General features: G+C 41.5%; 1 protein-coding gene and 1 long non-coding RNA gene across 2 annotated transcripts in view; one reads left to right on the top strand and one right to left on the bottom strand.

Moving 5' to 3' along the window:
• Positions 1–27,125, top strand: part of PHLDB2 (pleckstrin homology like domain family B member 2) — a 118,803-nt gene that overhangs the window by 20,077 nt on the left and 71,601 nt on the right. The gene's annotated exons all lie outside the window — the stretch shown is intronic.
• On the bottom strand, positions 12,140–24,833 carry LOC104686995. The gene is made up of 3 exons (XR_751450.4): positions 24,502–24,833; positions 22,823–23,708; positions 12,140–13,124 (listed from the first exon to the last, which is right to left on the bottom strand). It is a non-coding gene; the product is annotated as an uncharacterized LOC104686995 (long non-coding RNA).

Here is a 27,125-nt window from a genome sequence, read left to right as displayed (position 1 = left end):
CACAGTGCAGGGCTCAGTTTCAGAGCACTGAATTCTTCTTGCCATGGGGATTGGCCTTGGCTGCTTTCAGGTGACGTGTGACAGCAGTGTGGAATGTCGGGTGATGAGTGTGGTGTTATAGTGCGTCTTCCTTACACGTGGTCTAAATCTCATCTTTGTGCTTACAGGGAAGAAAGCTGCTCCAAAGTGTCCTATAGACTGTGTGAGGGCAGGATATGACAGTGCTGGACAATGCTCAACCAGACTGAACTTCAGGTATTCCACACTGTGGTAGCCAAGTACTGAAATGGCATAAAGCCTGCTCTTTAGCAAACAGAGCTCACCAATTCCTGATGATGGCCATAATAGGAATATTTTGCAATGGCAGGAAATCCTGATGAAGCAATGGTACAGCATAAAAGGCAGTTTTGCTGCTGACACTTCCCACTGTGGAAAAGCTGTGCTCTCTTTCAAGATTCTCAAAAAGACCAACTTACTACTTTATTGCCTGTTTCCTAAACTGTGGAAGTGATGTGCTCACCATATTATTTTATAGAGTAATATGTAATGGTGTTAAACATTTAGCTTTAGCAGAATAGTAAGATTTATGAAACTGAAGTTTACAAGTTAAGGAAAAAATCAGAGGCAATTGCAGTAGAAAGGTTTTAAATCTCTTTGAAACTCTAAGGTTCTAAAAGTTTTTGTTATGACAAGGTGCCTCTTGATTTCCAGCTTTAAATGCCTTTTGCAGGCAAAGATAATTGTTTTCTCATGCAAGTCAAGTGACCATGCTTACTTTGGTCTTCAAAGTGAAAGATCCACTGACTAGTGTTTATGAGAAATGATGCTATTAGAGTCAACAATAAATAGTTTCTGTAATGCCATGCTTGACTGTAGAAGAGAATAGTACAACTGCGAGCAGTAAAACAGAAAATTGCTGCAAAAGAGTTTAACTTAGCAGTTCTGGAAATCCAGATTTCAAGTTTCTGTGAGACTCAGGTGATGGAATGTTTTGTGTGCATCAAATAATACTTTTAGAACCAGACCTCTTAGAACTCTGGTTTTATTGTGCTATTATATTTCCCTTGGAAGTAGATGGGAAATAAAACCACATTGATCATGGGCACTATCAGCTGATGTTTTTCAACTTGAGCTGCACTGTATTTTTGGTACTGTGCCTTTCTGTTCTTTTTATGTTCTTTTTGGATCCTGGCTTTGTTGAAACTGGTCAGACCCTAAGCCTTTACACTTGTGAATGCAATTCTTACACTCTGCCTTTTGCAGGGTGCAGCAAGCAAAAATGTTTTTGTTCCACCCAGCACAAACACCAGACACAGCCTGGCTGTGCATGGGGGAAGGGGAGCAGGATCTGGTGTGCCAAGGAGCAGTGACTGCCTGCGAGGTGGGCTTGGTGCCTGTGAGCACTGCAGCCATGTCCTTGCTCTGCACTTACTGTGGGCTGGGCTGTCAGCCAAAATTCCTTGAACTGGAGGAAAAAATGAGTTTTATGTGATGCACTACAGGCAGCAAATCCAACCTCTGTGGTCCTCTTGAAGAATGACAATTATGATGAGGGTGGTGAGGCACGAGCATGGGTTACCCCAAGATGCTGTGGACGCCTCATCGTTGAAAGTGTTTAAGGCCAGGTTGGATGGGGGTTTGAGCAACCTGGTCTAGTGAAAGGTATCCCTGCCCATGGCTGAGGAGATGATGATCTTCAAAGATTCCTTTCAATTCAAACCATTCTAAAATCCTATAAAGAGCATCTTGGGACCTGTCTTTCAAGAGAATGGTGGAAATAGATGAGCGGTGGCTAACCCCATTTGCTGAAGAGAGGCCTTGGGAAGAGATACTAGAAGATCAGCTTTTGGAAGAGAGGGCAAAAGGTGGCTGCGTCTTCTGAGAGGCAACATGGGCTACTTGTCACTTCTGCTTGGTAAATTCATGCTTGCTCTAGTTATTTTAATCTGCAAGTTTTCTGTCAGAACTCTGCAGGAGGAAGAACTTTGATTATCCTTTTTCAACACCACAGTAGTTTACATCAGTCTTTAAAAGATGATACAGCCAACTGTAGATGTATCCGTTTTTAATCAAATATTCTAAATAATGTAGGTATTGTCTTGCTTAATAAGTCTAGGGAACTATGATCTAATCAAACAGCAGATCAGAGAAATGGTCTTCAAGTACTAGCTGGGATCATCATCCAAATGAAGAAATTCATCAGTGTTTTCCCTAATGATTTGGATGATGGAACAGTGATTCATGATTAAATATATTTGATAAAGTAATATTTGGGCTGGAAGTGAGGTTCAGGATTTCTAGGCAATGAGTTTCTGGTTCAAAATAACTGAAAGAAACTGAAAAAACTATTTGAAAACAGATTATATATGCCAGGGAAGACAAATGTGAATTTCTTCACTGTAACAAGCAATAATTGGTCAGTTGGTCACAAGGTGGGAAACTGATTAGTAGATTGCAGTTCTGCAGAAAAAGATCTTAAAATGTCAGTCACTGATATATTATCAATAATATATTTATATTTATCAGTAATATATATTGTCAGTTATTCCACAAGGTTAAACTGACAGAGGTGATAATACATGCAAAGGGATCCTACTCCCTCTAAAACCAACTGGAGAGGCTTGAAAGGAATACGAAGAAGGACTGGGGCCATGCACAGTGAAGAGAAAGACGGTTGTGGAATTCAAGGCAAGTAAGGCTGAAAGAAACCAAATAAGTTGTTTGCAAAGACAAAAGCAATGCTCTGTTCTCTGGCCCATGGTGGCCAAAATGGGCATTAAGATGGCTTTGCTGAAAGTAACAGTGGCTGGAATAGGCAAGCTGCAGAATCTCTGTTCAAACCATTTAGATGAAGTCTGTCAGGGCTCATGTGCTCAGCTGATTCTGCCTGGGAACATGACTGTGTGGTTTGAATTCATGAGGTCCTGCTTGGTCTTCTGCTGCTGATCACACTGGGAGGTGGGGAGGGGAGGGAGGAACCCTTAACGTGTGGTGATCTTACTTTTTGGCCAGTGCTTGCTTCTGCCTTTCTTCAACCTCATGCTTCTAATTCCTGAGCTCAGACTCCGCTCTGCCTGCTTGTTGACATAAACTATGCAGCCAGTCCTTTCAGGCAGGGGCTATGTTTACCTGCCTATTTATCTGCCATCAGTGGGGCTCCAGTGTTGATTGGCGCTCCAAGAATAAACAATAACCATTGTCAGAGTAGATTTTTCAGAACAGAGCAATCTGAAGTAATTTGGTTATGAAAAGCTCCCCAGAGCATGAGTGCTTGCTGTGACCCAGAAATTTTGGCATGAAAATCAATTACATGGTAGGATTTATGTGGCAAACTTGTGGCTCTTCCTTGTGCAGACAGCACACGGTGTCATGGAGATGGTGCCTATTGTGTGAAATATATGTGCAGCCTTCCTAAGGGAACAAGCTCCAGCCATGGGAAAGATGGCTGAAGGAGCCCTTTTGTTGGGAAAGGGGGCGATGAAAAGACAGTCTTTGGAGTTTCCAAAGTGAGATGATACGAACAATAATTGCTGGGGAGGGAGTGAGATCTAGGGGCCAAAGATGCAGGGTGTGAAGCCAAGTGACTCCCATCAGACATTGTCTCCAAAGGGACAGCAGCTCTGTTGTTTGAGAGCTGGTTAGACAAAGCACTGAAGAATCCAGAGCTGTTTGAAATGGGCCAAAATCCCTTTTCTTTTTCCATTTCTCTGCCCTGTTGCTTTTTGCCTCTCATGAACGTTCCTGCCAGATTCTGCTTGCTTTTTGGTTCTTGGGGAAAAACTGGGAAAAATTACTCCTATCACCTGCCCTGTTTCAGAGAGCTTTTCTGCTGAAGGTACAATAATCTCTTGCATGGGGACTCAGGCCCTGGGAACTGTTGCTATATTCCCCACCAAAATTGTGGAAACTGCTAAGAAGGTGTTGTATCCTGTGGGCTTCTCAGAGCTGTTAAGGACAGTCACCTGGGCAGGCAGACTGTGGGTGCAATAGACAAAAAAAAAAAAAAAAAAAAACTTTATAAAATTTGAATTTCTCTAAAACAGCTTTAAAATGAAAAATTTAGGCCTTTTTTTCCCCCCAATAATAAAAAAAAAATAGTCAACCAAAACCCCTCAAAATGGCTAAAGGTCTTTATGGAGAATATGTTAAATCTTAATCTGAAATTATAAATCTTCCCCAAGGACTGAATCCATCTGAAGATGATCAAAGCCGTTCTTCCAGTTCATTCTAACTAGCAGAGCAAGGGAATTTCCTAGCAAGTCACTATTGGTATGTGAAAGTGCAATGTGTTAAATATCTAAAAGCTATGCTCCGCTCAGAGCAATGAAACTTGTCTTGATTTCTGCTCTGGACAAGTTTCAGAAACGCAGAGACACAGAGATAGAAAGGTAAAGCAGCAAGAAAATATGCATGTCCAGCATCCACACCTCCCTCTGGGGCAAATACCCAATTCTTGAGACGACAGCAAAGAAGCCACGTACAGCACTATGAGCTTGTGTGATAGGTTCATATGCAGTGAGACACAGTTTCTTTCCTAATCCATATGGTGATCAGTTTAAACCATGAAGTGTGAAATGTGATTACCCTTGTCCGGTGTTTGAATTAGGGGGCTGCAAGGAAAGGCCCATTGCTCTGGATTGCATGAAGGAGGAGAGAACAGGCACAGAGACTGAGCTGGTTCCTCATGTCTGTGAGGCAGGGCAGAAATATTCCTCTTCCATTTATTCCTTGAGATTAAAGTATGATGAAATAGATAACATTCCCTCAGGAGAGCTTTAATACAGATCTGCCATGCAGATGGAATGCACTGACTTGGACCCCTTTCTCCTACCCTGTCCTGAAAGGTTTTCTAATAGAAAAGCTAATGTGCTTTGCTGTTGATCTAACACTGGTACTTTTCACACTATAAGGCTGAGAAATTCACTTTAGGGTTGCATAAGCTTTCTTTTGAATCTGTGCTGCCACTTGAGCTGTCAGCTTTGTAGAGAAACCTCACAAAACTGTATGTAAGTCTAGAATGTGTAAATGAGAACAGCTGAAAACCAGTGGTGTTTGCATTGAAACACCAAGTGTCATTTTCTGTTGCTTCTTCACTTGCTTTGCTTTTGTAGACTGAATTTCCATATTTTTTTAACCAGTTATAGTAGCCTTCTAGAATCAGAAGAGTCACTGCTCTCCTCTAGAAGCAGCTGTGTGAAATGTTTTGGTTTTAAGTGTGGTTTCACCTGAGTGCACTGGCACCCCGTGATTGCCTCTAGAGAGACAATCCCATCATAGCTCTGCACTGTAATCGCCTGCTTGCAAGTACGTGACCCTGCAGTTACTTGGACTTGGACATGTTATAATATTCACGAGATATTGATGGTCTGTATCAAAGGAAAAGAATTCATTCTGCTAGCCAAGTCTGGAAGCTAGACTTAAGGAAATCCACACGGTACAAAAATCTCAGCTTTGGTTTGGTGGGCTGCTAATATGTGATTGGTTTATCTGAGAACAGAATGGTGTTCTTCACCTGCCTATAAAATGCTACACAGCAAATGCATCAGAACAGTAAAGATTGGTAGTCTTTACGCTTATTCTCTCTTAGAGGCTTTCTACTGGCCTTTGAAAACAAATTCATTTTCAATATTTCAGTATTCACTCCATGCAAGCTATTGTGTAGACTACTGGCAAGCTACCTACAGAGAAATTCCAGTCTGGTTGCCTGTTGCCTTTTTCTGTCACATAATTGACGTATTAATATCTTTCCAAGCATAAGTCTGTGCACTGAGATTTTTTTTATTCAGGGCATTTTTTCCCCAGTTTTCTGGGGGAATTTCCTTGAGGAAATTCTGGAGGAATGCTGGAGAGCTGTTGTCATGCTGGGTGAGTCTCACTGCTGAGTGCAGGGAATTTCAGTCGCGAGATGGAGCCTCAGACCTGCCTCCTTGACACAGTTCCATGACTTTGCTGCTCAATAAGAAAAGATATTGGAAGAAACAGAGTGGCTTTGGGCTGGGAGCCAGGAAAGGTGGGGAGATCCCTTATGTTTGGCCTGCTGGGGATTTGGCTGGGGTTTTGGGGTGCTTTTTAGTGAGCCTCCCTATTCAGCAACAACAGTGTTTTCTTCATTCATGGCCTGTCCTAGGCTTAAACAACCAGCCATGTGGCCCAGGCTGTGGATCCCATGCTAGTTAGAATATAAAAGGTCCATTATTTATTATAAAATAAGCAAGTACAGATAGGAATGATATAGCTTGAGCTATGAATCACATCTGATTCACGTAAAGGTTACAAGTCCAAGTCTACATTCATCTGTATCAAGTGCTGTTCTACTATTGGTGCTAATACATGAAAACACAGGCGTTAGTACAAGAAGGCATTTCATGTGAAGTATTCATCTTATCTTGCTTCAGACTAGGTATTTCGACTGTGTCATCACTTGTATTTAACAGTTGTCAAAACAGCTGAATATGGCAGAGGGGTTGTTTCTCATCAGCAGACTTTGCAGCCTGCCTGACTTCAGATAATAAATCCCTTCATAGCATAAAATATTTTCCTATGGAGAAACCAATTATTAACTTCTGCCTTCCTCAAGGTTTTAATAATATACTGTATATAGGAGATATCTGTGGTTTGGATAGGAGAGAGATGAGAAGAAATATAGCAATTTATTTTTACATATTAGGCAATATGTCTGGATAATGGGGGATGTGATAGAATTAATTATGTAGAGCTGCAGTGACAGCTAAAAAATGGAGCATACAAATATGTATGTATCTTTTGACTGTTGCTAGTTCTAGCCACCACAAATAATAGAGACTATAAAGCTGGCCCTGCTTGGTTAGTTCATTATTTCCAATTAACTCTAATTTCCTCCAGATGTATGTGGCATTAGTCATTTTTGTATGGCGTGTATATATAGTGTGCTTCATTTTTTTCAGATTATTTGTTATTTGTTCTCTGGGCTTGGTTTAGTAATCCCAATTATGCTATTTCTATTTCCCCACTACATGACCAAAATGCATTGGCAGAAGAGCATTAAAGAAAGAAAGGAAATGCATTCAGACATCCTAACTTTCATAATCTTGTTAATATCAGTCAGTGTTCTAGGAGCCATAAACAGTTTTACAAATACTTGATAATCTCCAAATATTTTCAAACCTTTAATATTCTGGTCTGGTAATTGAACACAAATTAAGCTACAGGTTTAATTTCTTTTTAAAGCCATGCTTTATTTTAAGCTTTCTTTTCTGTTCCCATGCTACCATATTTGATGAAATTGCTTCTAGCCACAGGGGTTTGTGTTTGTCACAGGCTATCATTTCCCACAGGAAGCCAGGGGCCTTTGGGTTCCTGAGGCTGGGAGCTCTCTTGCTGCATTGCTGTATTTGTTCCCAGGGTCTCTGCCGCGAGCACGGCCGCGCTCACCACTCCTGCCCTGGCTGCTTTTCTCTTTTGCTGCTGTGGCAGGAACTCGACTGTATTGGGTGTGCATGGCAAGGGTTTGGTAGCAGGGCGGCTACAGGGGTGGCTGCTCTGGGAAGCTGCCAGAAGCTTCCCCCATGTCCGATGGAGCCAGTGCCAGGTGGCCCCAGGCTGGACCTGCCATTGATCAAGGCTGAGCCCATCAGTGACAACCTGTTAAAACATGTGTAAGAAGGGAGAAAAATCACTGTGCAGAAGCAAATTGCAGCCAGAGAAGAGCAGAGTGAGACCATGTGAGAGAAACATCTCTGCAGAAACCAAGGTCAGCGCAGAAGGAGGAGCAGGAGCGGCGCCAGGCATCAGAGCAGAGATTTCCCTGCAGACCATGGTGAGGCAGGTCGTGCCCCTGCAGCCCATGGAGGTTCATGGTGAAGCAGATACTCACCTGCAGTCCATGGAGAAGGCCGTGCCAGGCTGGGTGGACACCCAAAGCAGGCTGTGACCCTGTGGCAAGCCTGTACCTTTTGTTGTATTTTCTCTCCCCGGCCCAGCTGAGGAGGGGAGTGATAGAGCAGCTTTAACAGGCAGCTGGCATCCATCAAGGATTCAACCCACCACATCAACTTAGTTCAAGAAATACATTTTTTGGCACTGGCAGTCACTCTTATGGTCCTTGTGCCTACTGGCTGGTGCACAAAGCACAGAAAGCACTCCTGACCTGTGCCTCCAGGCAGCTCTCATGACTGGTATCAGCAAGTACCACCTACCCACGTAAATCCTTATCTCCTTCTGCCCTCCACCATCTCCTAATTGTTCACTGATGCATCTTCCTTTAGAACCATGGTTCCTAAAATTAGTTTATACCACTATTGAGGCTAGTAACAGCAGCAGCTCTGGACTCTGTGCTTTGGGCATGAGCAGTAAAAGATGGTTGTTGGTTCAGGCAGAGTTTCTGTAATATGTGAAGTATCTGGCATGCAGCTTGCCTAGGAAACCCTAATGAAGACCATTGTTCATCACGGCTGGATGTAGAGTTGGGCAGATATCATGGACCTACCTGGAGTCTCAGCTGTGAGCCTCTCATTTTTGGTACCAGACTTCCATTTTCTGCTTTTCTTGAATCCATGAAAGAAAGCTAAGAAACAAGTGACATCTGTCTTGCACATCTTTTCTTCACATGTGAGTAGTGGGTCTAATGATTACCAAAGGAGACCCTGAGTGGAACAGGCAATAGAGAGGTACAGACTCAAAACTTTGTAAGGATTTTAACTGTCTAGCTCCTTGGGATGTTAGTTTTATTTGTGTGGCTCTTACATTTTAGGGTTAATTATTTTAAATACAAGCTAAGCAGGATACATAATTATGTAAGTCCCTTGGTATCCTTTGGAAATAAAAATCATTTTGCTGCTAGATCTTGCTAACTTCAGGAGGAAAATACGGCTTTATAGTATCAGGCAATAAAATTAAACTTTACCCTAGAAGAGACCTCTTTGGATATTTCTACAACTTTGCATGATGTCTTGGAAATGTCTGATGTATGCAAGAATAATAAACCTCCTGCAGTGTCTCAGCTGTAGGCAAATGACTCTGTCTCTGAATGGTCCATGCAAGTGGTTTCCTATACTTGAGGGGCAAATTGTATGATTAGGCAATTAATAGTAAAAACTTTGCTCTTCTCCAGTGGAGTGCAGCAATATTCAGCAGAACCTATTGCTCATTTGTTCCTTGTAGTTCGTTTTTGCTTCTTAAACAGTCAGCACTGGTTGAGTAATTATTTTTTCGTATAATTAAAACAGCTCTGATTGCCGAGTCACCGCTTTCTGTAGTCCCATAGTGAATACATCTCACATTCATTTCTCCTTTTGAACCTACATGTAGAGGAGTCATCAATACAAGATACTTGCAATTACCTCTGCTTGTTCAGAGAAGGCAATTAACCATGTGATTCTTCATCTTGTAAACTGATGCTTTGTCTTAATGGGCCATTTTGCAAACAAATTCTGATGATCCATTGAGCACACAGGTTCACGTGCAGGAGCCTCGTGCTAATACTGCTGCAGCCATAGGTGGTAAATAAGGCAAAGGGCAGTAGCAGTCTTTCCATAAGGGCCTATGATGTTGCTGAGGGAGGGAATACTAGCACTGAGGAAAAAAGTAGTCTTCCATCCCTCACTGAGTCACTGATATCCAGAAGTAAATAATTCACTGTCTCAGTCTTTCCAGTGTCATCACTTTTGATAATATGGGCCTGTCTGTAAGAAGCAGTAGAACTTGCCTGTATGTTTTTGGCAAGCCATTTCTTTTCCTTAGAAAGGATTATGTGTATTTGCTGACTTATTTGGCATAGGTATGCAATTATTTTACTTTGTTAGACAGTATTTACAGATGTTTATTTGAGACTATTTGGTTTGTGAGTTTAAACATTCCTGTCACTGGTGAAGCGAATAAATAGTCTGGAGGAAGATGTTTAATCTGTCATCATTCTTCATTAATAAAGCAAAATCTAAAGAAAAGAGCGAGGATGGACTCTAGTATGACTGCATTTGATCTGGTCCTCTGAGGTATTGCCTGCTTAGGCTATCTAGCTTGGGTTTCTCTTGCAAGCAGAACCCCTGCCCAATGCCTCCCAGCCTCTAGGGACAGCGGTTTCTGATCAATTAAAAAATATGTTTTAATCATGATTAAAGAGTCAGTCAGAAAACCAGTCTTTTCAATTTTGTAAGAACTGAAGATACACCTGCATAAAGCCTGCAGGCAACTTAGGGTTTGAATCTATAGGAACATTCCTCAGGCTATTTCTGTTGACAGATGATTTTTGTATAGGAACTTCTTAACTTATGGAAGATTGGGTTTCAGTTTTGAATATATTTTTTTTAGCCAGCTTTAAACACTGACACTTCTAACATATTTATCTTCTTAATATGAGTCTTCTCACTCCAGCTCCTTTTCTCTGCACCTCTAGAAGATATTCCAACATGTCACCATATTATTTGGACTCATGAATGATGTCAGTGCACATAGGCAGCTCTGCTATATTGGGGAAATAGAAAGGGACGTGGCTGAACACCCCTTTCACAGGGGTTTACAGGAGAGGGATGGCCTGAAGCTGGGAGAAGGCAGCACGTGTATGCGCACACCCATCTCTCTGCCTGGCTTCTCTATAGTCCCTCTGTCACATTTAGGGAGGTGAGCATGCAAGAGTTGGATGTGAGGACAGAAAGGCAGAACAAACATGAGGGGTGGTGGGAGAGGCACGTGGTAAACCCCTGTGCACTTTGGATGCTGTCAAGGTCAGTGACTACACTCCTGAAGGTGAACGTCAGCTGCCAAAAAATCCAGGGCTCAGGCTGAATGTCTGCAGATGTTTTGTATCTCCCAGTAAGTGCCAAGGGCACTTGGACCACCTAAATAGTGGGGCAAGGCTGAGAAAGCCTTTCCTCAGGCAGGCAGCTTGGAGCAGGAGCATTGCTTCAGAGAAGTACTTGGCCATTCCTCACATCCGAGATGTCACGGGCTGCCAGTGGCTGCTGTACAGCAAAGCAGGGCTTAGTTTGCCCATGGCAGCCAAGAGCCCCGTGGGCTCACACATAGGGTTCAGGCCATTGCTGCCCCAAGCATCCTGTGCCATGAATGATCTGCAGAAGCAGCTACTTCATGCCACTTGCCCCATGGAATTATAATTCCCCTCAGACCAAAGTTATTCCAGGGCACGGGATGGGTATCTGGCAGTTCAGAAAGGAAACAAAAAGGGATTCTCATGACACAGCTCCTGGATACTGTATTGTCCCTTCTTCAAAGATGTAGTGGTGTCACTGGTTGCTAATATATCCTGGATAGAAAGATCAAAGATTAAATGGGGTGCATGGGATGAAAGAGGAGACTGGTCCTGTAATGTAACCTAGAGAGTGAAACTACCTTATCCTTCCCTTGGCCATGAAAATACAATTTACTTTGAGTATTGTGCATGTGGATTGTGTGTAATCCACAACAAAGCCACTGCTGAAGGCACAGGCTAAAATTGCATGGCCTAATTCTCTGACAATTGGTGGTGTCTGCTTAAAAGACATCGTGTTTTTGTGCAGATGACTTTGGGTTTTCAGAGGGAAAGTCTTCAATGTTGTCTGAAAAACAAAGCAATCTGAGCAGTTCTGCATGTTGCACATGCCAAATCAGAGATCTAAACTCACAGTTACTTTAGAAAATATGGACTAAAATATTTAAAAATTAATTCTTCATCATTTTATTTCCAGGATTAATTCTCTTGAGATCACCACTGACATAGACATTGTCAGTCTTTCAATTTCATTCCTGTTGCTGTGGGCACCTATGAAATGGGAGCACTGCAATACTCCCAATTCTTGTACTGCAGAGAAAATCCCAGCGTTTTTTAAAAGACTTGTTTGTTCTGACTGAATTCAGAGAAAAATTGTAGCCTTTGGTTTAGAAGTTTGGTTAAATGGTGACTTTTGGCAGTCTTTTTCACAGAATCAGTCAGAGAACCAACTAGCTTGGAAAAGATCTCTGAGAACACATCCAACCTTTGACCAAGCACCACCATGTGAACTAGAACATGGCACTAGATTTTTCTAGACTTTTTTCCCCCCAAATATAGATATTTTTTTTGTATATCATAAATCAGAAACTAAGTGACGTGTAGCAAGACTTGAAAAATATTAGTTTTACCAGATGTGACACTTGAGCACAAGATGTTCAAAGAAAAAGTCTTGGCTTTCTACCAAAATGTCAATGACATTTGTGATGAATTAAAATAATTTTTGTCAATTGCCAAAAACTAAATGGGAAAAAGAAAGCATTTTCAGCTGTAGAAAATTATTCTGACTCCTTCCCATTACACTGGATAATAAGGTCTAAATTCCCTACTCAGACTGATGCAGATCCATAATAATTCTTCCAAAATCAATACCTAGCTCATATTTACATATTTACAGGCAAGTGAACAAATATTGCTCAGGTAATTTCTGCAACTTTGATAAAGATTCCAGTTTTCTCAGATTAATCACCTTAGATTAAACTTTTTAAATGTTTGCATAGGTCTTAAAATGTATATTTATATTTTCACAATTTCAAATTGAAAGTATAGAGCATTCTGTTTGTGGAAAATAAAGCCACGATTTAATTGATACTGGTTACATCCCGTTAAAATATTTTCTGAAATTTACTAATAAGTGGAACTCTATACATAAGACAATGAAAAGTTGCTTATTCAGAGGTACACAGATGTATAACATACTGTGCATTAAATTTTAACAGCCTGATTGCAGGCATCGAGCATTAGAAGTAGTAGCCAATAAGTAGGCAGAACTTAAAATGGTAACAGTGAAATTTCATTCTGGATTAATCTCTAAAAGGAGAACTTTCTAGTTAAAAACAGAGTACTGGATGTCTGTCCCATTAGAATCCTTACAATGGTTCCTAGAAAATGGGAGTTATTTGCTTCAAACACCCATATTAATACTTCACCAAACTTCCCAGGCCCAGCAGGATACATCTTGCGCTCACCTGCTGAGATAAAAGCTGACATTTGAAATTCCCCTAAGCCACGTCACTCGGCCAAACTGAAGGTCCTGTGTCCATGTCAGTGTCTCCCTGGGGCCCGTGCTTCCCAGCAGAATCCCTGCTTGGTGCCTCGCCCCTTTGTGAGCAGCAGTCGCACAGCTGCCTGGTGCCGTGTGCTGATGCTCTTGTCCAAATGGTTCCTGCTTAGAGATAACAAAAATCACAGAGGTTTGCTGCTGGAGATACTGATGCAGAACTGCATCCTTCTGAAATGTGACTGTAACAGGCTCTGAATGAGCTAGGCAGTAAAAATGTCATTAGTTTGCCTTCTAAAAAATGCCAATGGTTTGATTTTTTCCCCAACAGAATGCATTTGGAGTCCATCAAGACGAGCACACAAAGTGAACTCGTTGGTCCTTGTGCTCCTTTCTATTTGGCCTAGAATTTGATCTTAATTTGTATTTTTGGTTTGAATAAATTTCTCACTGTATTGTGCTAATACTTACTTCTCTTGCTAATACTGAATAAGAAAAGAATTTTATTTATGCATCAAGTTTTATTAAGCAGGAGTGCATAGCATGCTCTGGGATTAAATTATTAAATATAATGTATAAGATAAGTGACAGAACTAGCAGAGTATATATATATTTATATAGCATATAGTATTATTTAGTATTTACTGTATGCTAAACAAGAAAAAAACATTTCAGTCATTATTAATACAGAAAATAAAATCAGAAACCAGAAGAAAGAGGGACACAAAACTAGATTTTTAAATATTAGTTTAAGTTAATGATTAAACACCCAAGTATCTGTGGAATAGGTTATGGTGGGAGAAGAAACCAAGTGATGACAAATCAGTGTCTGGTGTAGTCTTAAGACTTACAACCTATGGCTCCTGGCTCCCCAAACTCATCTTTGGAAGGAACGAGTAGGGCCCTTCAGTGAAGCTGTACTGGTTTCACAGGGTACTCCTGGCTTGAGGCCTTCTGGAAATGTTTCCTGTCTTGGTGCCATTTGGGTGCCTGTTACTCTTAATTAGGTTTCCAGATCACTTTGGTGTTTTGCAGAAATTTGAGAATAAAGCAATAAATACCTCATCTTTTGGGGTTTTTTCACTTGATTTTTTTTTTAATACAAACCAGAAGAGCCTGCTTTTCAGTTTTAGCTATGGAAGAAGCTGGACTTCTCTGAGGGACAAAATAGGATAGCATGAGAAATGGCATGCTTTAGTATTTGTGTGTTTCACACTAGATGAAGATGACAGAGATCACCTGTTTTCATTTAGAAGCTTCTTTTAGTTAAAGCTGCCCTTCTTTCAGCCTGGGCTTTACCCTTATACAGCAACTTACTGAGTAAAATTAAATAATTTTAAAATAAATGGTTTGTATTAAGGCCACAGAGGACAGTTTTTAATCTCAATCTTCAAAGAGTCTTTGACCTGAGCAATCTATCTCTTTCTTCTCCTTTGTATTCAATCCAGTGTTCATTCCGTTTACCTCACTGCCTCATGCAGATACTAAAACACACACTATTGTTTACCTTTGGCTGTAATTTCTGTACCTCTGTGGGGGTTTTTCGCCACCCAGCCAGGAAACACAAGACAGGGTGTGCTTTTAAAGATAGGAAAGTAGCTTTAAATATCCTGATGGAAGAGCTGTGGGATTTTTTTTTTTTTAAAGGCATCATTTTCTTGAAGACTTTCCAAATTTGTGCCTTTGTGAAACATTTATTTTAGAGTCCATTTCTGAGTCTAGAAGTGAAGCTTCTTCTAACAACATAAGCAGGACTTCCTTTTCTCCTCTCATCCCCCTGCCTTCCCGGGGCCTTAAAAAGAGCATTTTTCCTGTAGAATAAATAACTTCACCAAAATAGGTATACAAACCCACTGTAGAACTCAGTCTGTTTATAGCTGAAACCCAACTGTTAGTTTGCAGCTGGTCTCTGTAGTTTATGTTGAAGCTCACAGAAAGTTGTCAGCTTCTCTGAGATTTTTGTTTCACATGTTAGTTCCCTTAAATGAGAAATCAACCGTCTTCCTGACCCTTCTTAATGCTAAGTTCTACAAGCAATGGGTACAGGAAGGGTCAATACTTTATGAATACTTAAAAACTGTTCACGATGTACACTTTCCTAGTTGGAAGTTGCACCAGAGGCAAGAGCTGGTGTCAGGGCTGGATGCAGCTCTCACAGGCATCGAGGCAAGTAGAGGAAGGTGATGAAGCAGAGGAAGGTGATGACCAATGTGACTGTGTGCTAAAATAATACAGACGAAGAAAAAGCTCCACAGAATTATAAATATTCCTGCTCTACTAAGCTATGTTGCTTTGCTTTTTTGCATTTTTGGGGTGGGGGAAGAGAGACAGAGACAAGATTTACAAATTAATCTATACAGGACCTTTTGTGGGTGAGTTCAGGACAGAGCTAGCATCTTCATTTTGTAATAGACTGTAGTTTCTAAGCTAGAGGTCATGGTCATAAAAGGTTCATGATCCTGGAGGTGATGTTATATGCCTACAAGCATGAATTAGAAATGTATTTACAAAGCAAAAAATTTTGGAAGCAGCCCTCTCTTTTTGCCAGAGCTACTTTTAGATTCTGACCACAAGAAACAAAGTGTGGAGACAACTGGAAAATTATGTTGCTGTTCCAGTTCAGGTGGTGTTGTCAGAATATGCAAGACCTAACAAGATTAGAGTAGTTTTGCCCTTTAATTTGAACAGATACAAGTTGAAGTTACTAGTAGATTTACATCATCACTCTGGTTCAACACTGAGTCATGGGATTATTTCATTCTGCTATACTCATTTTTGATGAACCACTTTGCTCCTTTTTTTTGTTTTGTGAGGGTGGGTTAAACAAATGCTAATTCCTCAGTGAAATATTTCTCCCCTGTTGAAACTTGAATGGGATATTACAGAGTGCAAGATCAGAAACCACCCTTCATGCAATAGCTGTGCCAGGAATGGCTTACCAGGAAAGCAGATTGCCGAGGGGTGGGTAACATGAATGAGAGGGACAAGGGGGACTTTGCAAAGGGTACTTATATTTTGATGTTTCTTGTCTTGTGACATTAATCTAATTTTTTTTTGCACTGAATCAAGTTGGATGTCACATATTTCTTTAATCCAAGTTGTTAAATTCCCAGCTCTTGCTCAAGCACACTGTCATTTCTGCTTTTCATTAAGGTTGTTTGACTATTTCATGCCACGGAAAAAGAGGTTATTCACATCACAGCTTTCCTGGTTGTGAGGAGCAGATGGGACTGTATCTACGGGACTTCTACAGCAAGTCCAGGACCAGGTCATGACTCTGGATTTTTACAGGAACCCACATGTTCAGATGCCTACAAGGCCAAACAGGTAGGAGTGCAGAAGCACAGCACCCACCTCACTCCTCTGAGGAGGCGGCCCAGGGCACTTGCAAAGTGTGAGTCATCTGTGCTGCTCCAGAGTGCAGCTGCTACAGCATCGTAGGAAAGCACTAAACTGAAGCTTAAAAATGAGGGGAAGGGACAAACTCTGTGTAAAAAGAAACTGTAAGTTAGTTGAAGGGTGCTGAGAGGATTTTAATAGAGCCCTCTGAGATTTTCCTGTAACTTCTCCCCTTTAATGAAGAGAAGCATTTTTTCCAGGATAGGGGACAAGATGCTTGACTAGGCTTGACCATTGTTGCTAATGCAAATGGAGAATGGGTTTTGTTTTTTCCAAACTGGTGTTTAAAGTATGAAGAAAAAATACCATTCTTGCCCAGCACTGACCTTCCCTTTGCATTTTACCTGGGTTTAAATCTATTTTGCTTTCTCTCCTAGAAAATAAATTCTCCCCAAAGCAGACTATGTAGTTATAAGAGGAAGACTGCACTACTCTTGGAAAAATCTGCATACCTTTGTGCTTACGTTCCCCTACTTTTGTGTCTGAGCTGAGCCCTTGACAACTGAAAATATTTAAAGAAGAAAAACTAAACCCTAATGAATGTGAAAGGCATCTGCACAAAAACACAAGACTTCTTACTTCTGTCTCAATTGAAATACATTAAAAGGCTTGTACAGGCAGTAAAAGTAAACACGGCTACTCCTTCCTTCTATGCTGTTGTGCACCAGTTTTGAAGGTCTTTGTTACTGTTTTTGTGTCCTTATTCTTTACCTGACAAAGATCCCTAAGTAAAATTTCTTTCTGTGTCTAAGCTCAGCAGCTACGTGGTCACATCTCTCTGTATCATTTTTCCTGTGAACTTTCCATTCCTTCTCCTTTACTTGGAACAAAATCAAGCATTCCGTTAATGGCCAGAAGCCTGCAGCGGGAGGGCCCTACCACAGCTCATCTGGGCCTGTGGACGCAATAGGTGAAATGCTATCAGTCTTCTGGAACAGTGATGAGTATCTTTAAAGTCACTTTCCTATAATAGAAACTAAGAGCAGGAAAAAGCATTGGTCTCCTTCATGACTTCTCAAGACCTGTTTTTGCCACATAAAGTCAATTGGCTATAAGCTGTGGACCCAGCTTGGCTTCAAAGTGTGCCTGGCTCTTCATTCACAAACTAAATGCTCTAGAGAGCTGCCAAACCGGGGGATTATTTTGTCTCATTTTCTGGCAAGCTGCGACTGCGTGTACCACTTCATTTATATGCTAATTGAGGCCAAGCCTCCAAATAGGCTTCATACAATATCAGTGTGACTTGGCTCTGACTGTACGGCTGTTCTGCCTTCAGCAGCCTCAGTGTGTGTGCTCTGAGCTGGACAGGGTTTAATATGTCTTCATCAATGAAGTCCTGGGTCCTGACCCCAGCTTTTGGAGAGTGACGACTGAATTTGAGGAGTCATTCACACTGAGGATTACCACGTCTCTGTGAAGGTGAGCTCATGCCATTTCTTGACCAGGACTCTACACTTTTCAGGTCTGAGGAGATGTTGATGTTTCTTAGGTCAGCTGGCATAATAAAAGGTTGCAGAGGGCACAGCTAATTATGGGGACAACGTGTTGACAAGCCAGCTAAGTTGAACAGCCAGTTTTGTTACCTCCTCTTGTGCATGGCAAAAGTTCACTCTCTCCTAAACTGCCCATTTTAGAAGCATAGCAAGCATCCATGCTCTGTCAGCCATTCCTTGAGGAGCTCAGTATTGTTAGAGAAAGAGCAGATACAAATATGTGCATTCAAGGCTACTTTAAAAATATATACGTGAAGGGTTCTATTTGACTGTTTCGGATGTTATGAATTCCAGAAGTCAAGCATGGACTGTTCAGTAAGTGGACATGCTGAATGTTATAGGACGTTTCACTGAAGGTCTCTAAACTGAGGTTGGGAAATGTGTACACCTTTTCAGAGAGCAATATTAGTACCTCATGCTTTGAGGCAGAGATGTGACACATACTTTACCATTAACCCCAGAGTTCAGGGGTTCACACTAAGTTCTGAAATTTCTATGTGATATAATTTCCACTTTTTAAACTTTTTTTTAGAAACATATCAAGGCGTGTTTCTAGAATCTCATTAAAAGAGAACTGAGTGCTTGAAAATTAGAAAATTCCCAGCTGTCAGTCACCTGTGTGATTCCTCTGTGTGTCTACTCTGCAGCACATGCTGTTTTGGACAACAGCAGAATGAGGACATGGAGTTGCAACATGCCTAATTTTTAAAAACTGAGGGCTTGTGCTGCGTTTCCAAGTCCTGGTCCAAGTGCCCAAAATAGAGCTACTAGCCATAGCCTACTGGAGAGAGCAAACAGCCAAGGAAAGGCTGTTGACAAGAACAAAAATGTGCCAAAAATTCCTGTGCTCTCCCAAGCTGAATGCATGCTCACAACTCTGAAATAAGGGATTATTTGAAACCAGGATTCATGGCTTGGGCTCAGGCACCTGCACTGTTACTTTATATATTGGGGGTTTGGCTGTTATCTTTGGAGTTGTGTCAGTGCCCCTCTCTCATCCAGGAAGCAGGAATAATAGTTCAGCATGAGCTTCCTCCCCTTCCTGAGGCAGCTCAAACTTATACCTCTTGTGCAGGACAATTGGTTATCCAGTTAAAGAATTGACACAGAGAGGCTCTTCACCTCACCTATGGATGTGAAGTCATGATTTTGCCAGAAAAGGAAGACTCATAGAGCCACAGAGCAAAAAGCAAGAGGCGGCATGACTGTTCTGCTAGTGATGAGGCAATTTCCTGGGATGGAGCAGTTATGGGACAAGGTGCTTCCCAGAAGTGTCTAATTATTTTGCAATCTGCTTGTCATTCATCAGGTAAAACTTCCATGGGATTTCCAAAGCCTGCCCATGCATTCACTTTTATTTGTTCCTATGAACAGCTTGTGCCTGTTCACAACAGTGTGTTGCCTCCGGGTTATGAACTGTTGGTTGACAAAAATAGGTGCCAGGTGAGGCTCCTGCCATGGCACGACTGCCAGGCTGAAGAATTCTAAGGAGGTGGCTCATTTATCTCCATGACACTGTGCTCCTTTGTGTGCTCAGTGGAGCAGGTCTTGGCAAGTGGCACTGAAGGTGTTTAAAGTGGAAAAGCTCCAAAGCTGATAAATTTCCTCTGTCAAATGGGTCAGAGAAAGGACATCCCTGCTCTAGGCCAGGCTGGCGTCATTAGGGAAATGAGGGCTGTTCCTCAGCCTTGGAAGTGACCCAGCCTAGAGCTGAGCATTCAGAAGCTGTGCTAAAGGGGGTCATTGCAAAGGGCAGGATCAGGGTGGAGGAGCAAGGAGGAGAGCTTGCTGCTGGACTCAGAGCACCATCCTGTGCTCTGTGAAGCTCTGCAAGGGGCAGCAGTCTTTGTTCCATCAGGTGTCAGCTTTTGCCCGGAAGCAAAGGCAGTAAAAAACCTGAAGAAGCTGGGGAGAACCAAGTTGGCACAAGCTGGCTTCTAGGAGACTTGTATCTGAAGAACCATCCAAAAGTCTGAAAATACCCTATGAACAGTGAAATCTTAAAGGTTTCTGCCCAAACCCCTTTGCTACCAGCGCTGCAGTTCTGTTACTGCTGGAGTATGGTGCTTGCTCCTCAGCAGCACTGGAAGTCTGATATTTGTTTATTCCATGCTGGAATGAAAAGAGAACAGTTTGAAACGTTCTTCTTTTTTACAAATATATTTTTCTTGTTAACTCAGTTGTGCTAATGTTTGCTTTTGGATGCTAATGGGATGTTTTAATTCATGAATGTTTGTTTTGCGGTGTCAGGCACTGACCTGACACAGAATCCCACTTAAAAGTTCTGCCTGAGTTTTTACTCCAGACCCACTCAGATGAACACAGCAGGAACTTGAATGTGGGTGTCCCAATGTCAAGAGCTTTCCAGAGAATGAAGCCAGCTTCTACTCATTGCCAAAAATGCCAGTTTTGACTGAAAGGTAAAAATTTCTTTATTCTGGCTATGCTGTATCTTACCACATTAAGGCTAGCTGAAAATACAGGTTAATTTTGAAATGTGTAGAGTTGCATTTCACAAAGTTATGAACCTACAGTTAAGGCAAAATCCAGATCTTTCAGCAAAGGGAACAGCCTGTTGGCATATTTAACTAGAAAATAGATTTAGCTGGGGACGAAAGAATGATTTATAGAGCAAGAGGAAGAGTGGATGGGCCATTTTCCTGTAGTACAAAAGACTACTTTTGTCAAAGGAAAGGGAGCCACTGCATTTAAATACAAGGTTTCATTCCTGTAGGCATGTAGAGGAAGGTGGTCTGCAGCTTTAGAAGTTCCCTGGGAAGAGATCTGTGTGTCTGAGAAAACTTGAGGTCCATGGTTAGTGTCCTGCTGACTAGTTCTGAGGGACGTAAATACAATGGCTTGCCTGGGTACTAAAAATGCACATCTTGTGATGCTGGCAGTTGCTGGAGGTAGTGGGTGTAACAACCACTCTTCATTTAAATCAACTGCAAAGTGCAATTAGGCTTTAGGGAATAGAGAGCTGAAACAATAGGAGCCACCACCCCAAAAATGAGGGTATGTGCAAAGCTGTTTAAGAATGTGTTGTGTAGGTGGAGGGTTTGACAACATTGAATTGAATTAACATGCAGGTGGCTGTTCATGTGGAAGAGAAACCAGAAAGTCATCAGGGCAGCATGCAGATAAGGCAAAAAGAAAGTCACAGCCAAATAAATTCCTCTCTGAGTGAAAGCTGAGTTTTCAGAAGTCAGGCACCTGGAGCTTCAAGCAAGCAAGGTGTTATCTGCTCTGCAGTGCTTACTGATATGTGAGAACTTGTGTTTTAGGAGTTGCTCTGAAATCAGAAGGCTTTGTATCAGAAAAATGCAGTACCAGGTTCCAACACCTGTCCAACTGCAAGAGATAAATGATGCAGACGTATCGACCAGTTAGAATGTGGCAGTGCTCTGATGGATCTCCTCATTATTGCAGTGTCAGAGAAGCAGGTATCTCAGCTTTTAACTCTAGCTAAGCAAGTGAACCCTTTATATGGAATGCAACTTCAGATTCCAGTGTGGGAAATATAAATTAACATCAATTACAAGGAAAAGGCCAGGTCAGAATAAAACACAAACCAGACCCACCTGGCCTAAGTCAATTCTAATGGAGCTTTCCACATAGGAATATTTACTTGCTACAGAGTTGAATTTGGCTGAGTTGCACTTGGCTATGGAGGTTTGCTTTATTTCTTTGTTGTACAGTCAGCATGATCACAGTCCAGTTTTACTCTTTGATTACTACAGTATCCAGCACAGTTTCTCCCTTGAATGAGCTTTCCTTGGTTATTCACCTACCTCATTGCCTAGAAAACATCAGGTTTTCAGCATGTTTGTTTTGTTGACTAGGTTTAGCATGTGAGTGAGTTGTTCGCTGTGACAGAAAGGTTGTCCCTTGTGTCTTTATTTGAAAAAAAAAAAGGCTTTTGACAGTCTGTTTCTATGCCTGACCTTAAGAGATATCCAACATTATGAGTTTGTGAGACAAAGTTCAAGATTCTCCCAACTGTGCCTTTCACAGATAGTTCCTTGGTTTGAAAGTGTCTGCAGGCTCCACACAATTTCCCGTGCAACTGAGTCTGACTTTTATTAAAGCACTGTCTGCATCTGCCTTTCATTAGTCCCATGAATGATCACTAAGTGTAGATTTAGATTCTTCTTACACTTACACTGCAGAAAATGAAAAGCAAATGGGTTCAAGGTAAGACTGAAGCAAGGCTGTACATAATTCTGCTGCATTCTTCTGAACCCCAGCTAGCTCTCTGGTGATGCACTGGCCAGAGCACTGGCTTTTCTGAGCTTTCCAGAATGCATTACCCAGAGTTCAACCTCTAGACATTCTTTCATGTGTATTAAAGAAGTTTTTAGATTTCTTTGCTATTCTCTTGTGGTATGTGATAAGAGCTGCTGGATTGCCACGATTGCAACGGCCCGACTGTGGCAAACAACAGTCTGTGTCTTTGAATGGTTGTGCTGTACAACTTCAAGCTGTTACAGAGCTTTGGGGAGTGTTTTGTGGCTTGCGGTATATGCAGAATGGGTGATTTGTAGACCTTCTGAGTCTAACCAATTACCCCGGTGCTTGTGAGGCATTGGATTGGATGACCCCGGTGGCTTATTCCATGTAAAGTGTGTGATATCTCACACTGCTCACTATTTTAAGAGAAATAAATAATTGCCTTTGTTGGATTCCCGCTTTGAAAATTTTGCCGCAGTCGGGCCGTTGCAATCGTGGCAATCCAGCAGCTCTTATCACATACCACAAGAGAATAGCAAAGAAATCTAAGGCATTTTCAACATCCTAAGCACCAAACACCCTGAAGGCCTCTAAATGAAAATGCACTAAGCAATATATCCTACCCCATTCCTTAGCCCTACTTTTGCACTCTGCTGGTATGACACATGCTCAGTGTAGGACACACACCTTGCACTTGAGCATGCATGTACATAAACATAATCCCCAGGGAGCTTCCCATACCTCTTCTGTCTTCACAGCACAATTGTGGTGTGTCTTCTGGCCTCTGCAGAGCCTGAGAAGAGAGGTGGCATCTCTCTTCCTAAGCACTTCCAAAGCCTGTCAGCAAGTCACCCAAGGCTCAGCAGCTTTGGACATGATCCAGCCCAGAGGCTAAAGGTTTTTTGGTCTCTCTGATCACTGGAAAAAAACAACAGCTCTGATCTGTGTTTGAGGGGAAGAAAGTTTTTGGTCCCAACTGTCTGTGCAGACATATCTCCTGGGACTTTTGCTGCTCAACTGCAGAGCATTTTTTCCTTCTCTTGTCCTGCTGGTGACTTTTATTTCCATGAATAATTAGGTGGGAATTGCCAGGAATATTTCTTCTCTTATGCAAAACCACCTTCAGTAATTTCAGAAACAGCTGTGTGTGTTTAATATCACCATATCTGGATGCTTCTGCCAGAGTCACTGTGCCCTGCTCTCTGTATAGATGCAGAAGAAATATGGAGTATTCTCACTTGCTTTTCTCTCCCTCTCAGAGCAAAACATCAAATACAGTAACCGAAACATATGAGCTTCGCAGGACCCGATAGAAAGTAGGTATGTTTTCAAAATGATGTTTGGTTTGCATTTTGAGATTTAGTCTAGTTTAGGTCTTCAGTTACCCAAAACAGTTGCATCCATCTTAATCTAAAAAATGTAAATAGCAGCTCTGTTAGTGACCAGAAAATCGATGCTCTAAAGCTAGTTCCAAATGAAATGGTTCAGGAAAAAAAAAATCTGAGCGCAGTACTCTTCTGGTAGCAGGTAGATGAGAGCTTTGCTTCACATGGAGGATAGGCTTGGACTATTGGCATCCAAACAGATCAGCAATGTGACATTTGTTTCTCACAGGAAAATCCTTTCCCTAGGGTACAGACAGGAAATCCAAAATGAGAGGAGGTAAATACCAAAGGACCACTGAGGAAAGGGGAGGAGAAAGAACAAGAAGCACAGTGTTCACTTGTTGTGTCCACTAAAGAAAGGCTCGGGAAAGAAAACTGCATGAGAAATAAGCGCTTATTTTGATATTATATGAAGTGCTGTGATTGCAGGATGAACCACTTCCGTGCTGCGAAGCTGTAGCGCAGATCACTGTGCAGCCCAGTGAAGTCTTTATTTACTGTGTTCTTTGTTTCCTTAAAAATAATTTCATTCCTTTGGAGAAAAAAAAAACCAAATCAAATTCACCTTATACAACTAAAGCATGAGATAGACCCTTAAGTTTGTTCACAGCACTTGTTTTTCTGAGTGCTTGCCACTGTGCACCAGCAGTTTTTGTGAAGCTCTTGACTCTTTCATGTTAGAAATTTTGGTGCAAACTCAGTGATCCAGCAGTGGGTGAGGATTACAGCAGCACACGTATATTTAACTCAGGGACCTTTTGCTGACTGTATTTTGTCTAGGCTCACACAGCCTCTCAAGCTGCTTCCCTCTGAGTACAGGAGGCTCTGCTTCAAGTATAATGAGGTCTGGGAGGGACAGGAGCTGACCCACTGAGCCTTGCAGTCGCTCCTTGAACCCACTGATGGGAGCTTTGTTTTGGACCGATGCTGTTCGTTCAGCCTCCCCCAGAACTCAGCACGCAAATGCTGGGCAGCAAGGGGTGGGTAAGGAGAGCTAATCACTAAAGCACAAGGAACAGAGCAAGGAGAACTCACCTGGGAAGGAAGGGCAGTGCAAGGCTCTTCTGTGTGGTGCTGCTGAGATGCTCCGTGACAGGGAGACTGTGAAACGGGGGCTCTGAAAAGGACATTCTTCACGTTGGAATTGCTGACTTGAGGTTTATGTCAGCTGGATCTTTGGGCTTCTTGCCAGCACAGAGAAAGCTAGCAAAAGCTGTTTCTGCTGTTGCATATGATCAGGGAAGAAGGAAAGGAGGAAGAAAATAAATGAGTACTGTAGTACTTTTAAAAGAGAAACATTTTTTGCAGAGAAGTAAAAATGGAAAGTTAGGACAGCTTTGAAACTGAAGCTACAATCCTACTGTAGTCAAAACTTAGAAAAGATTAAGACTCAGATGGAATTGTTTGAACTGGATTTGCTAATCAAAGGCAAATTTATCTTCAAGTGTTATTTTCACTTAACATTTTTTCACTCAGTTTCCTATGTTCTTTGGAGGGTTCATGCTGTCTTAATGTTTATCGGGGTTGCATGATTTCTGTGCCTTCCAATAAGGAAATAGGATACTCATATATCCTTATTTTTCAAACTTTCATTTCAGTTTTTTATCCATTTAAAACCTGTCCAACTGAGATCAATGATTTCATGGTGCTCATAACCCCTGGTCATGGCATATTTAACAAAAGTTGAGCTCTCAGATAACATTTCCCAAACAAATTCCAGTACAGCTACATTTTGACATTCTCTTCCTGAGCTTTGACCAGATACAAGTGGCACCATTTCATTGTCAAATTCTATCCAACTTCTATAAAAACAATAGAGAGGTGAAAACAACATTTTTAATAGGGAAGTATAACTAACTGTTGCTGTCCTTTCTCTGTATAAACTGTTATCAAGACTTTGAAGTTCTGCCAGCTTGTTTCCATTGCAAGAAAAACCTGATAGCAGCTGGAGTTTTTGGAGTACAGAGAGAGCAATGGCAATAGTCCTGTTGACTTTAAAACTATGCATAATGTCCCGGGGTTTAGGAATACAGAATAAAGAAACTGGAAACAATTTTCTTTTTAGAGGTCTCTGCCTTTTCAACACTCTAAGCAGCTTCATCTGTTAAAACTTCTTTCTAACTGATATCCACAGGAACTTTTCTCATTTTCTCACTCGTTTTCAAGGCTTTCATTCCTCGTCTCTCCTGCCCATCAGTACTTCAAACTATCAAATGTTCTAGCCCTGTGCTTATCTGCCCCTTGAGAAGCCTCACTGCTCACATAGCATAACTTCTACTTCATGTTTTGGGTGTTAGCTTCTGGGATTTCTCAGGCATCGCTGCTCCTGAGAGTCCTCTAGTTTGCTTAATGCAAGCCTGGGACCGATGAAAATGGTGATTAACACTTTCAGCCTAACAGCTGGCTGCAGCTAGGGACATAAAAACCAGCTGCCATGTTCTGCTGACTGCATGCATCAGCGGGCAGGTAAAGCTTTATAATCAAGATAATCTGTGGTAAGGGTCCTTCCTTGTGTACACACACAAGCTATAGCCCTGCTTCATCTGCAAAACAGCGTTTAGTTTCAGCATGTGTACTGTATTAAGCTTTCTTTCCATCAATGTAAAAAAAATCTTCTGCAATATGTCGTGAGTTGAGCCATATGGTGTGCGAGAAACAGGTGGAGCAAAGGCTGAGTAACAAGCATTGAAAGAAGAAAACAGCCATTATTTTAAGTAGTCAGGATAAAGGATTACATTTGTGGCCATCACCTTCCAAACAATTATTATCAGAATTGTCAAGCCTGAGAGATGTGCTGCTAACAGTTCTGTGCTGTATGTTGTCTATGGTGGGGAATTGCTACAGGACAGTTTTCTCTGACTTACATTTTGAGTGTTTACAATCTACTGGTTTTATTATCATTTTTTCACCTCCATCAAGGAGATTTATTTCAATGTCCCTATTGTGTGATTCTCAAATCCAGTAGTGCCCTTTTCAAAGTGGTCACTGGAGCACTTCCCAAGTAAATATTTGTTGAAGTGCTTATTAGCAAGACAATTTCCTTGGATATTTTCTCTTTCCATGAATATTCTTATTAGAAATGTTAACAGAGATGAGAGGCAATTTGCAAAATTTGTTGATATTTCTAAAGTAGTGGAAAAGGATGATTTAATCAGGGTATTTACAAATGCAAGCCTCCTTTTTATTTTGCCTTTTGCTTGACATCTGTTTTCTTTTTGTAACAAAAAAACCCCTAGCAGTTGTATGTTCCTATGGCAAGTAAAAGCCAAAGCAGTCATCCAGCTGTTAAAATTAGTGTTAAATCTGAATTTTCTATGGATTTCCCACTGCATGGCAGGAAATCAGCTTTCATTGCTGCTTCCCCCTCCTCCCCATCCAGCCTCCTATTAGATTAATACCAGAAGCATGAAGTAACGTTTAACAGAAAGTTGTTGCTTTTAGCTCTGGGAAAACTTGGCAGCCTCTCCAGAAATGAAGGGGGAGGGGGAACCTGAAGCCTCTGTTAACTAAAGAGGAGATTGGAGGCATAAAGAAACATTTTTCTCCCGTTAAAATTCTGAAGTTTAAAAAAATACACTAATGACAAACTGTTCCTAAGTCTAATGAGGATCTGCTGTTATTCCTCCTCTCTCTTTATGCCTTAATTGCCCAACTTCTAT

This window comes from Corvus cornix, chromosome 1, assembly GCF_000738735.6.
Source record: "Corvus cornix cornix isolate S_Up_H32 chromosome 1, ASM73873v5, whole genome shotgun sequence".
Taxonomy (NCBI): domain Eukaryota; kingdom Metazoa; phylum Chordata; class Aves; order Passeriformes; family Corvidae; genus Corvus; species Corvus cornix.
The sequence above is the reverse complement of the archived record's forward strand: the minus strand, read 5'-3'. Positions and strand labels throughout refer to the sequence as shown.